Raw genomic sequence first — 12,627 nt, 5'->3', positions numbered from 1 at the left:
CACAAGTAGCTAGAAGAGAGGACTTGACTTTTTTCCAACACATAAAATGACAAATACCCAAAGTGATGGACACCCTGAATACCCAGATTTAGTGAGTACACATTCTATGTAGGTAATAAGATATCCCATGTAGGACATAAATATGTAAAATGTTATTTATCAATAAAAAATAGTGTTAACATATCCAGTGGTAGAGAGACCACTTTTTGTTATTATCTCTTTTAATCAAGGAGGCAAATATTTACCAGGAGCCTACCTCCTAACTTTCCCTCATGTCTCATTGTCAGTGTCATATACCTACTCGTAAACCAAGTGTTGGGCTAGTGTGTAGGAAGGTACACAGGAATGGAACCACCATGACTGATGTAGCCCAATTGTGATCTGCCCCACGGGATTCAAAAGAAGATAAATATCTACCACCAAGAGTTAAATAAGTTAATGCACATGCACATAATGATATACCATTGTGACATTTAAAAATGAACTAGGTATTTATGGCTGATATAAAAAGTTTTCAAAAATCTAATATAAAGTGTAAAACAAGATACAGAAATATGTACAAAACATGATACGTATTGGACACATTTTTAAAAGGGTAGCAAACAATGTTGCTATACTCTAAATCCTTGCTTTTTAACCTTCTTGTTAGAATCCCAATTTTATTCAGGCAAATACACTATTTATTATATTTAATAAATAGGGAAACTTCTCATACCTTCACTAGTACAAACCCCTACTCCCTTTTGCCAATTTAATAGACTAAAGCTGGAATAATGCTATTGAATAATGTTATTTTTTCTTTTTTCTTTCTTTCTTTTTTTTTTTTTTGAGATGAAGTCTTTCTCTGTCGCCCAGGCTGGAGTGCAGTGGCACAATCTTGGTTCACTGCAAACTCTGCTTCGCAGAGGTTCAAGTAGTTCTCCTGCCTCAGCCAGGAGAATTTTTATTCTGAATACCACACCCAGCCTGGGCTTATATATTTTTATATGTTTAATTATTATTCAGATAATACTTATTTTCATATTCCGTTGAACATTTTCTTTGTTTAACATTTTCAATCAGGTTGTTTTTGTATTGACATATATAAATTTTTTATTATTATACTTTAATTTCTGGGAAACATGCAGAATGTGCAGGTTTGTTACACAGGTATACATGTGCCATGGTGGTTTGCTGCACCCATCAATCTGTCATCTACATTAGGTATTTCTCCAAATGCTATCCCTCCCCAGCACTCCCATCCCCTGAAAGGCCCCTGTGTGTGATGTTCCCCTTCCTGTGTCCTTGTGTTCTCACTGTTCAACTCCCATGTATGAGTGAGAACATGTGGTGTTTGGTTTTCTGCTTCTGTGTTAGTTTGCTGAGAATGATGGTTTCCAGCTTCATCCATGTCCCTGCAAAGGACATGAACTCATTCTTTTTTATAGATGCATAGTATTCCATGGTGTATATGTGCCACATTTTCTTTATCCAGTCTAACATTGATAGGCATTTGGGTTGGTTCCAAGTGTTTGCTATTGTGAATAGTGTCCAATAAACATACACGTGTATGTGTCTTTATATTAGAATAATTTATAACCCTTAAAAAAGCCCACGATCACTGGTCGTTAGAGAAATGCAAATTAAAACCACAATAAGATAACCTCTCATGCCAATTAGAAAGGTGATCATTAAAAAGTCAGAAAGCAAAAGATGCTGGAGAGGATGTGGAAAATAGAAATGCTTTTACACTGTCGGTGGGAGTGTAAATTAGTTTGACCATTGTGGAAGACAGTGTGGTGATTCCTCAAGGATCTAGAAGCAGAAATACCATTTGACCCAGCAATCCTTCTACTGAGAATTATAGGAATTTTAATAAGCCTAAGAAACTTAGTTTTTTATGTCACAAATATTGCAAATCATTTCCCTCTTTGATATTTTGTTTCACTTTGTTGAAGATACCATTGGCTATTCTGAAGTTTCTAGTTTTCATACAACTGAATTTATCAAAGCTTTTTCTTTCTTGCTTTTGTAATCTGTTTTTGAAGTGTTCCTTGATGTGGTTGTAAATAAATACCCAGGCTATCTCATAAAATAGCACTGATCAATAGAACTTTCTGCAACAATGGAAATGTTCTATATCTGCACTATCCAGTTGGTAGCCACTAGCCCTATTATTGAGCACTTGAAATGTAGCTGGTAAAACTGAGGAAATGAATTTCTAATTTTATTTAACTTTAATTAATTTAAATGTAAATAGCTTCTTGTGGTAATAACTAGTATAGTTATTACCATATTGAGTGGTGCAATTCTAAAATCTTTACAGTTTCATTTTTTAAGATCTCTAAATGCTTGAGTCTTCAGGAATTTATTTGGATAAAAGGAATAATTTATCAGGATTCAAATCAGAAATTTTTGTTACCTTTGGAACAACACACCACCTCGAGATTCAAATGCAAATTGTAATACCTACCTCCAGAAAAATGAACATATGGAGAACAGACACAATTTTGAAGCTTATATTCTGGTGGCATGAAATAAACAATGAAAAGTAAATAATAAAACAAGATAGTTTCTGATGATAAGAAGGGTCAAGAAGGAAATGAGAGAGAGTTATGAGACAGAGATTGACTGTGGGGATGGAGGGTGGGAAGGCTTTAGAGAGGACAGACGCCCCTCTAGGAAGAGGACATTTGAGATGAAAGCTTAAAGGTAAGCAGGAGCCAGCACTATGGAAAGTTGGATAAAGAGCATTTCCACAAGAGCAAAACATTAGAAGCAAGAATACGTTTTACTCTTTGGAGGGCAGAAAAGATGTCTGGTGAATGTGCAGCCCTGTGCATAAGGAAAATGTAAGATGACATGAGGTTAGAGAACACAGGGGCCACATTACATTTTACAAATTGTGAAACTGCAGCTCAGATAAGCTAAACAAACAGGCCAAGCTCAAACATGTTTGGAAGTGGAAGAGTCAGGCCTACTCCCAACCATTACAGTGCCTGTCCAATGGTGTCCTGATCACACAGGACAGTATGATTAGCTCAGCAAGACCCTAGCCAGTTCCCTATCATATTCTAGAGAGTGTTAATAAGCAAGGATATGAAAATGTTCAGATATTCAGATTCATTAATTCAGCCAAAAATATTTATTCAGGGCTAGGTATGGATAAGGCATTGAATATTTTCTGTGGTATATTCATAGAGGTGGCACGTAGATATAATGAAAACAGCACCAAAGTAACAGTGTGCCGAGGTACTTAATCTTTTTTTCCTTCATCTTTTAACAGCAGCAGCAGCCTCCCCCGTGGGATTTGTCCACATAGAAGGTTTTGCACAACATCTGGCACAGAGTAAATGCTCAATAAGTCTGAGCTCCAGAAACATATTAAAAAGTAAAAGACTTGATTCAAGTTTTGACCTTGATGGTTACTTACTGGATGACTCTGAGCAAGTATTATTTTCTCATGTGCAAATTTTTTAAATTATACCTTTTTACTTAGCATGGTTGCTATGATGGAATAAAAATTTTAAATGCAAGCACTTTGTGAAACTTTCATGTGTTAGACAAAGGTAAGAATTGTTTATAACTTAATTAGAGTAAAATTTAGTCCCTACTCTGAAGGAGCTGACAATGTGAATGGCAATGTTTAACAGGATAGAAAACAGAAAGCTTTTGATCGAAAAGTTTAAGAAAGGGCATTAATTCTCCCAACAGTATATCTGGTGCTGATCTTTAGGTTTGTCAAGGGTAATTACAGAGAGACAGAAACAATAGTGTACTATCTGTCATAAAAGCAGAAATACATAGAAATGGTGTTATATTCAAAAAAGTCCAGATTGGCTCAGAGGAAAAATTTATTTGTAGTGAGAGTTATTTTTCTATTACATCAGGCTTACACAATGAAGGTTTACTTTTTGTAAACCCACTCTGTTTCAAGTATGTTACTACGTGCTATATCCAGAAAATAAGCAAGATCTCATTACTACTCCTCACATAGATTGCTGAGAGGTCAAAGAAATTTTGCCACATATTTTTCTCTAGCATCTTTATATATGATACAGATAATTATTTCTTTAGGAAGTTTAGAAATAAACCTATCACAAAATAATAAAGAAATCAGTTACATAATTTCTAACCTCTCCTTAGAGAATTTTATTCTGTGGACTCTGAACTGACATTGGCAACCGTGGGCCATTGAAAAAGATTCTTAACTGAACTCGTAATTTCTGAAATATTTCCCTTTGAATATTCTTCACCCAGCTGTCAGAGTGATGTTTGAAAGCCTGAATCCGATTTTGCCCACCACTCTTTAAATAACTCCACCTGCTACGATCCTTCCTGTGGCCTCCTGTCTCACTTCTCTTGGCCTTAATATTCTATCCATCCCAAACTACTGACATGCCCTCAAAGAAGCCAATCTATAACATGCCATCCTGGCTTTGCTCTAACAGCTCCTTATGCCTGTAATGCCCTACTTTCCATTTATGCCCATTAAACGGCTGCTCATCTCAACTGCCACAGGACTTTCTGATTCTCTCCCTCCCTGAACTTCTGTCTGGCGGCCACTCCAGATACATTCACCCCTTTTCTTATAGCTCATTATAGCCTAGGCATCCTGCTAAGGAGCTACTTATGATAGCTGATGGTACTCTTCAGGTAATATCTTGTCAATTCCTACCAAATCTTAATTGTTTAATGTCATAGGTCATATCTTACTCACTTCAGTATACCACTTACCTGTTTTGGAATGAGTTGCTAACTTAATGAGCTAATATCCATAGAAGGACACACTTCCCATTCTGTTCCCTATTATGAATCATAAGCTCAGCTGATAATATTAATAATGATTCTATTTGTCCTGAACTGTTGATCTGAGATGTGATTGGTGTTTCAGGCATGCTACTGACTTCCTAATAGATTAAGATAATGCTCTCAAGCTCCCAATATTGTCTAATAATGTTCTATCTAATAAGAAGCCTATCATTTTTATCTTTCCCTTGAGTTCTCAGTTAATAGTCAATCAATTCTTTACTCATTACATTCTAAAAAGCCTAGTCTAAAGCCCACACAGACTTGACGCTTTACATTCAACTATGCTGTATATGTAGGGGCTTGGAAGATTTTCTATTGACCAAGATGATTTTGAAGCCATCATTTGAATACCTACCATCAAAAATGACTGTCCCTATTTAAAAAGAAGTTCAAATAGCTTTATCTTGAATGAATCAGTGGTTTGGTATTACCCGCTTTCATTGAATTAGTGGCTTGGTATTACCTGCTTTCATTTTCTATGCCATGACTTGGTTAATTTAACATTGATTTAGCAAGCTGAGTAAATATACATTAATTTTTAGGGAATGATATTTGATTATTTAGGTCTATATTTGGCTTATTCCTATTACTCATTATGGAGAGAAACCAGGAAACAGAATTTAAGGAATGTTATATTTAAGAGAGAATCACTGGTCATATAATATGTGTGCACAAAGTGACGTAGTTATCAAAGATACATCAAGTGTGGTGGAACTTGAAAGTAATGCAATCAAGCATCACAGCCAAGGTCAACCTTAGAGATAAGATGACAGAAAAAATCTTTATTGTCAGTACCCAGATCCTTTCTTCCAATTTCCAGTCTACTTGTAAGAGCACGATAACATTTCTGATAAAGTATCTGGTTGGAAAGTGTAATATACCACTATGATAATATGGTCTAATTAAAGCACTCAACTTGGGAAGGCCACCCACAACTGGCATCTGGAGGAAGGCCACAGTAGGCCAAAGGACCTGGAAATTGTGTTGAGGTGGAATAGTTTATGCAACTGGCATGTTTTGCCAAGAATATAAAACACTCAACTTTTACTTCCAACATGTCCAGGTAGCACATATTGTATCTGATCTTTCTGTAGATAACAACGATAAACTCTGGATCAAATGCAAAAACAACACAAAGCAAGCCAAAAATGACCTACCTACAGTAGAATAAACTAAAAGTCAGACTGTGCAAGAGAGTCACTTGGAAGAGAGCAGTACAGTGTGAGTCACTCATTTTTAAAGTTTTTAGCCTGAGGGCAGTTCACAGTCAGAACCATGTCTTTCACCAATCATATTATTCTAATGCTCAAATAAACTCAAAACTTTAAAAATATTATTCAAATCCCTTCATGTCAAGGCCTGACTTTACAGCTTTGTAAGCCTTTCATTCACCAGTTCTTCCAAGGTTCTGGGCTCCTGCATAAGGCCAACCCCTTGTCTTGGGCACTGGATCTCCTCTCCACTTACAGCTCAAGAACATGACTCCTCATGTTGGCCCCTTTCTTGCCTGCCTCATTCCTTTTTCACTCCAAATTCTGTAATTCCTCCAGTTATTGCTCCAGTTCTTGGATATTCTTTATGCCAGAAATTTTCAAGAGTTTTTAATAGTCTTCCCTTTCAATCTCCCTTGAACCTACACCAATTATGCTTTTTCTCTCCTATCCACTACTGAAACTGCTCTTATTAAGGTCACTAATGACTTTCCAGTGGCTCAATTTAGTGGTAAATTCACTGTCTCCTTCCTACTTGAACTAACAATCTGATCACGGGCTCCTCCTTAAAACACCTTTATTCTCTCGTCATCTGGGATGCCATACTCTCGTTAAGTCCCAGTTTCCTCAATAGCTGTCCCTTCTCTGTCTTCTTTACTGGATTCTCCTTAGCTTGTTGATATCTAATGTGAGAATCATTTCTAAGAAATGTCCTCTTTCTACACTGCCTTTCCAGAGGATCTCGTTTTAATCCTGAAGTTTTAAATATCATCAATACAATTAAGAGTCATACATGTATAACTCTAGCCCTGATCTCTTCCCTAAACTCCCATCTGTTATAACCAACTCAGTAACTTAGCATCTCCAACTTGAATGACAAGTGAATGTCTCAAACTTTACATATCATAAACTGAATTCTTGATTCCAACCATATCTCCACCTTGCTGCCAAACTTGCTCCTTCTATGATCTTCCCCATCTCTATCAGCAACAACTATTTCTTCTGATACTCAGGTCCAACATCTTGGCATCATTTTAAAATTCACTCTTTCACACTTCAATATCCAATTAATCAGCAAAAACCTGTTAGCTCTAATATATTCAAAATCCGACCACTTCTTGCCACCATCCTAGTCTGAACTTCCTTATCCACAAACACTGGGTCATAATAAGCAAGATTTTCAATAAATACCATCACCAAAACATAGGAGCAATGTCTTCTACAGAGTAGATGGCATGCAAGAAATGTTGATTAAAAAGCCACAGTGGAGGAAGCACCATACTAGAAATCCAGAGAACATAGGTCTCCATTTTGACAGATCCACATGACTCAGGCAACCAACTGCATTTCGCTTTGGTCATATCTCTAGCATTGTATTTATTCACTTAATGGATTGCATTCTATTCATTTATACCTGGGTCCCTTCCTAACACAAAATCCCCTAAGGTCAGGGATCACTATTTCTTTCTGATAGGACTACAATTGGTACTTCATAAGCATTTGCTGGGATAGAAGTTGTTCTAGAGGATTTTACTTGGATTGGGTGAGGAGTCTATAGAATTGGGACTTGATAAGAAACTAAAACTAAGATCAGTTACAGGAATATTGCAATAATCCAGATGAGAGATGATAGGAAACCAAGCTATAGGGAGATGGGAGTGGAGGTAAAGGAACTAATTGTGTAGATAAATTTCTGTTAGATGTGACAAGAACTGATAAGTATCTTATTTGCAAGGAAGGAGTCACTAAGTATGCTGATGTTTCTGGCTTAGGAAAGTATGTAGATGGAATTGTCATTAGTTGAGGTAGTAGAAGTAGAAGGATGAGGTTTGGGAAATGGAGGGATTTAAAAAATTAATGAAATCCATTTTAGTTATGTTTTATTGAAGTACTTTTAATTACCAAGTTGAAAATAATAGTAAATTGGCAAAACAGGTGTGATGTGGGGCAGGAGGGGGAGTGTGGTGACTGACTAAATTGATGGTAACTAATATTGGGGGTGGATGAAACTGGCTAGAGAGTATATAAAGTGAGGAGATGGGGAAGTCCAGGCCTCAGTTCTGGAGAACACAAGTTAGGCAGAAGGTAAAGGAAGTTGAGACAGCAGAGACAGAAAAGTGTGCTCAGTGAAGGAAATCAAAACAAAATCAAAAACCAGCGGAAATAAACTTTCAATACATAAGGTTAGCCGTGACCCCAAAAGCCCACCAAGAGACAAAATAGGATGACGACAAAGAGGAGGCCACTGAGAGTTTGTATAGCCATTTCAATTCTGTGGTCAAGGGAAAAACCAGATGGCAAATCACTGAAATGGGGGGAGAGGTTAAAATAGATGCATTCTTTCCAGAAGAATGTGGGGTCAGGAAGGTAAGAGAGAGCATTAAAAATGGAGGCAGGCTTCATATGCACATTTTTGTAATGAGAGATACTCAAGTGTGTTTTTAAGGTCCAAAGAAGAGAAAAACACAATGGTTAAAATTATAGAAGTGAGGCAGGGAAAGTTGGTAGGAAGTTTCTTAACAGGGAATTAACTGATAAACAAAATTCCAGAGAAGGCAAAGCTCTCTAAAGCATAGACTGAGGAACAAGCTCAGAAAGGAAAAGGGGAATATTATTCACTCCCTCCCTCCCTTTCTTCCTTCCTTCCATCAACAAACATTTACTTAGCATCTGTTGCCATGCACTATTCTAGATGCTTAGGATAGATCCATGAAAAAGACAGAAAAGAAACCCCCCCCTTATGATACTTATATTTTAGCAAGACTGGGGAGTGGGGAAGAACATGCAAAAAAAGGAATATATAAATCACATTTTATTAGAAGCTGACAATTTCCATAAAACAAGAATAGAGTATTGTAAGGGGGATTGAGAGTGTCAAGATGAGGGCTGGTTTGCAATTTTTAATAAAATTTTTAGGCCTTATTAAGAAGGTAAGACTTGAAGGATTGAAGGGAGTACCTATGTTTATATATTGGGCAAGAGGAAAGAATGGGCACAGACAACAATAGATGTGGAAAAAGAGAGTAAAAATTTGCATTTTTAGTGTCAGAAAAATAAAACGACAAATTAGCTACAGAAGGAAAAAAATGTTGGTGACATTTAGCAATGTTTACTGGTAGGAAAATCCAATAAAAAGAATTATTTACCTGTGTTGTCAAACAGGTCATGCTGGTATTTCCAGTCTCAAAATATTTTAAGTATGCTAGCAGTAGATCGTTGAAAGGTCAGAGAAGCCCTATAGTTAATTAATAGAATCTTCTACCAATTACACAAAAGAGAGGTTATACCCGGAATTCAATCTTATTATGACAAATAACCAAGCAAGAAATTTCACAGCTAGTACACATCTCTTTGCTGATTTATTCATCCAATCAGCAATAATTTATTATTAAACTTAATCTATTCAAAATGTTCATGCACCTAGTAAATAAGGCCTCTATACTCACATACGAAGCAAACTTAAATCAATTACATCCCACCTGTGGAATTTCCATTTCAGATGAAGACACCAAACCCATCAAAGAAAAGTGTGTGTTGATGGGTAGGAAGTTTCTTAGATTTCATCAGACGAATAAAGGATGACTTAATATTTATATCCACATTCTTACATGTTATTTATTTTCAAGGGCCAATAGAGTGTGACTCCCAGTTGAACATGGCACTGTTGTGACAACACTAATATACACTCACAATATCTCACAATGAAGAACGCCAAAGATGAAAATACGGCACTAAAAACAACCGCAGAAGCCAGGAGGAATTTCCATTAACTTTGTGTCTAACATGGTAGACACAAAGTAGTAGAAATGTTTAAGATGAACAAGTCTAGGCATTTAATGTACAACATGAGGACCATCATTAACAAAATTTTATGGTATTGGGGAATTTTCTTTAATAAGTACATTTTAACTGCTCTTGTCACAAAAAAGTAACTATGTGAGATGATATATTAATTTGTTTCACTATAGTAACCATTTTACAATCTATATATATATCCCATCACATCATGTTGTAAACCTCTAATATACACAATAACATTTATTTTTACAAAAAGAAAACTGATAGAACTGACAATGCCATTTTGAGATGTCAACTGTCTTAGAGAAGATAAAAAGATGCTGTGCTTCTCTACCAACTGACTTCCAGCACAGAGACTCGAGCACAGAAAACAATTTCTAAAAATGGTCTGTCAGTCCTTAGTTGTATTGCTCAAGTGGGCAGATCATTGTCTGTCCCTCTGTCTATCTTCCTATATCCGATGAGTGGCAAAAAATAATCAGAGGAAGACTGAAGAGAGGAGGGGGATGGCTGTCATACACTGACAGTGGCACAGTATAAGCTGAGATGACTGGACCCTACAGTGAGGTGCTTTACTTGGGCATAGAAATTCCCTGGCAGAACATGCCCTGGCAGTGATATGTCCCTATAATTATAGCACCTCATGTACTGCATCTGTTCTGAGTGTCAGACAACCAAGAATTGGGAGCAAGGGAAACTCCTACCTCAATACAGCCAAGATGTATTAAACAAATGCCTGCTCAACATTAGGAATTTGGCTGGATGCTGTCCATATCAATGTCTCCTCTAAACCATAGATGTGACAAGGGGATTTGATGGGTACTCAAGTTGACAATGAGTAAAGCCAGGGAAATTCCACACACCTTGTCTTCTGACAAAAATGTAGTCTAGATGTTTCCTGCCTTGTTTGCATAAAAGACAAAAAAAGCTTTGAACATATGAAAATACATACAGAAATAAGGGTAAAGGAACATTTTCCTAAAGATTCAGAGTAATAGTGGGTAAGTGAAATTACTTATTACAAAAAAAAAAGACAGCTATTTTAGAAAGCATGTGTTCCTAAAGGATCCAAGAAGCTGTTGTTCATATAGAGAAAAATTATAAGAAGCAAAGAGGCAAGGAGAAAATACAATAGGATGAATTGCAAAGATGCTAAATTGAGATAAAGAAGGATCTCAGTGCATTAAAAAAGAATACAAACAAATAAAATTTCATTAGATCATATCCTCACTGAAGGAAAGGAAAGGAAAGGAAACATTTTGTTATAGATGTGGAAAAAAAATCTTGGGGAAATGAGTCAAAGGCTAGGAATAGAAATATTCCTTTGTTTGGTAAACACGGCATTGAAATAGAAAACTTAATGGAAATCAGAGAAGAGAGAGAAAAATCCAGATCACATATCTAATCCAGACTCATGCCATATTTCCATAACCTCAGGCATCAGAAAAACAAAATGGAAGCAACACTCTACTTTCAAACTATAATGTGGAGGGAAAGAGAAAATAGACTCAGATTAGGTGTCATGATGCTAACGAGAATTAGCCCATGTTATGTCAGCATATAAAGGAGATCTGGACAGAATCACTCAAACATAAACAAGAGGCAAAGCCATGGCATGGCCTCTCTGCAAGTACACTGTGCAGGGTATCTCCCATTTGCCCTTCTCTCTACCCTCTCCCCCGCTTCTCCTTCACTCACCATGCCCTGGAAGGTGGTTCTTTACACACATTTGTCTTTTGGTCTCCTATTGAAAGGCACATGCAAAAGATGAGAGGAAAGGAGTTGGCTTGGGTCTTTGTTCCCCTGCTCTCTCCCTGCCATATCACAATGAATACCCTTGTCTCTCTGTAGAAGAACACAGTTTCCCTCTGGTACTCTTCTCAGTAGTTGCCTTCTATGGGTTCCAGCAATCGTGGTCTCCGGGCAGTAATGGCCCCTACTGTTGCTGGCCCAGGGTTACCACACCCTTTTTTGCTGGTTTAGAAATCCCCAAATCCTGCTTATACCTTTCTGAACAGGTCCTATATTAAATTATCCTCAGTTATCCCAATTTGAATGTATCACCTGTTGCCTGCCAGGACCTTGACTGAAACATATACTATAGCAGACAATAATGTAAGAGAATGGCATGCAAAAGAGAGATAAATAGCCCAGCAATTACAAAAATATAACCCAAGAAACTGAAACAGCTTCCTTGAATATTTTTTAATGTGTTGTGGAAGACTTTAATTTAATAAACAAGAGCTCAAAGGCAAGCCTATCTAGTAGTAGAATGAGAATTAAAAGATCATTGCAGAAATAAGGAGACAAATGGAGAACTGTGACAAAGAACCACTGCCATTTATTACATGTGTAATAATTCATCTTAAATACGAAAAAGTATAATGAATGAATGTCGTTGAGATAGTCACAATGAACATAGAAGAAAAAAACAGACAAATGAATTTGGAGAAGAAATGAGGGATAGGGAAGACAAATACTATACAACATAAAAATAATGAAGGTCTCTGAAATTAAGGACTTCAAAAGCGATGCCAAGAATATTCTGAAATATTCAGGAAATTTTTTCAGAAATGCCAGAAGAACTGGACTTGCAGATAAAAGTTGTATATCTTTTTAATTAAAATACATCAATAACAAGACTTCTGGAAAATAAACTTTAATGATAAAAAGGAATTATCCAGGTTTCCAGACATAGATAGCAAATTATCCACAAGGATAAGAAATCATGGGGGACGATCCAAGATGGCCGTTTAGGAACAGCTCAGGATTGCAGCTCCCAGTGAAAGCGCAGAGGGTGAGTGGACGCCGCGTTTTTATTGCCCAC

The sequence above is a fragment of the Cebus imitator genome, unplaced genomic scaffold, assembly GCF_001604975.1.
Source record: "Cebus imitator isolate Cc_AM_T3 unplaced genomic scaffold, Cebus_imitator-1.0 Scaffold173, whole genome shotgun sequence".
Taxonomy (NCBI): Eukaryota; Metazoa; Chordata; class Mammalia; order Primates; family Cebidae; genus Cebus; species Cebus imitator.
This window is presented reverse-complemented; position numbering follows the sequence as displayed.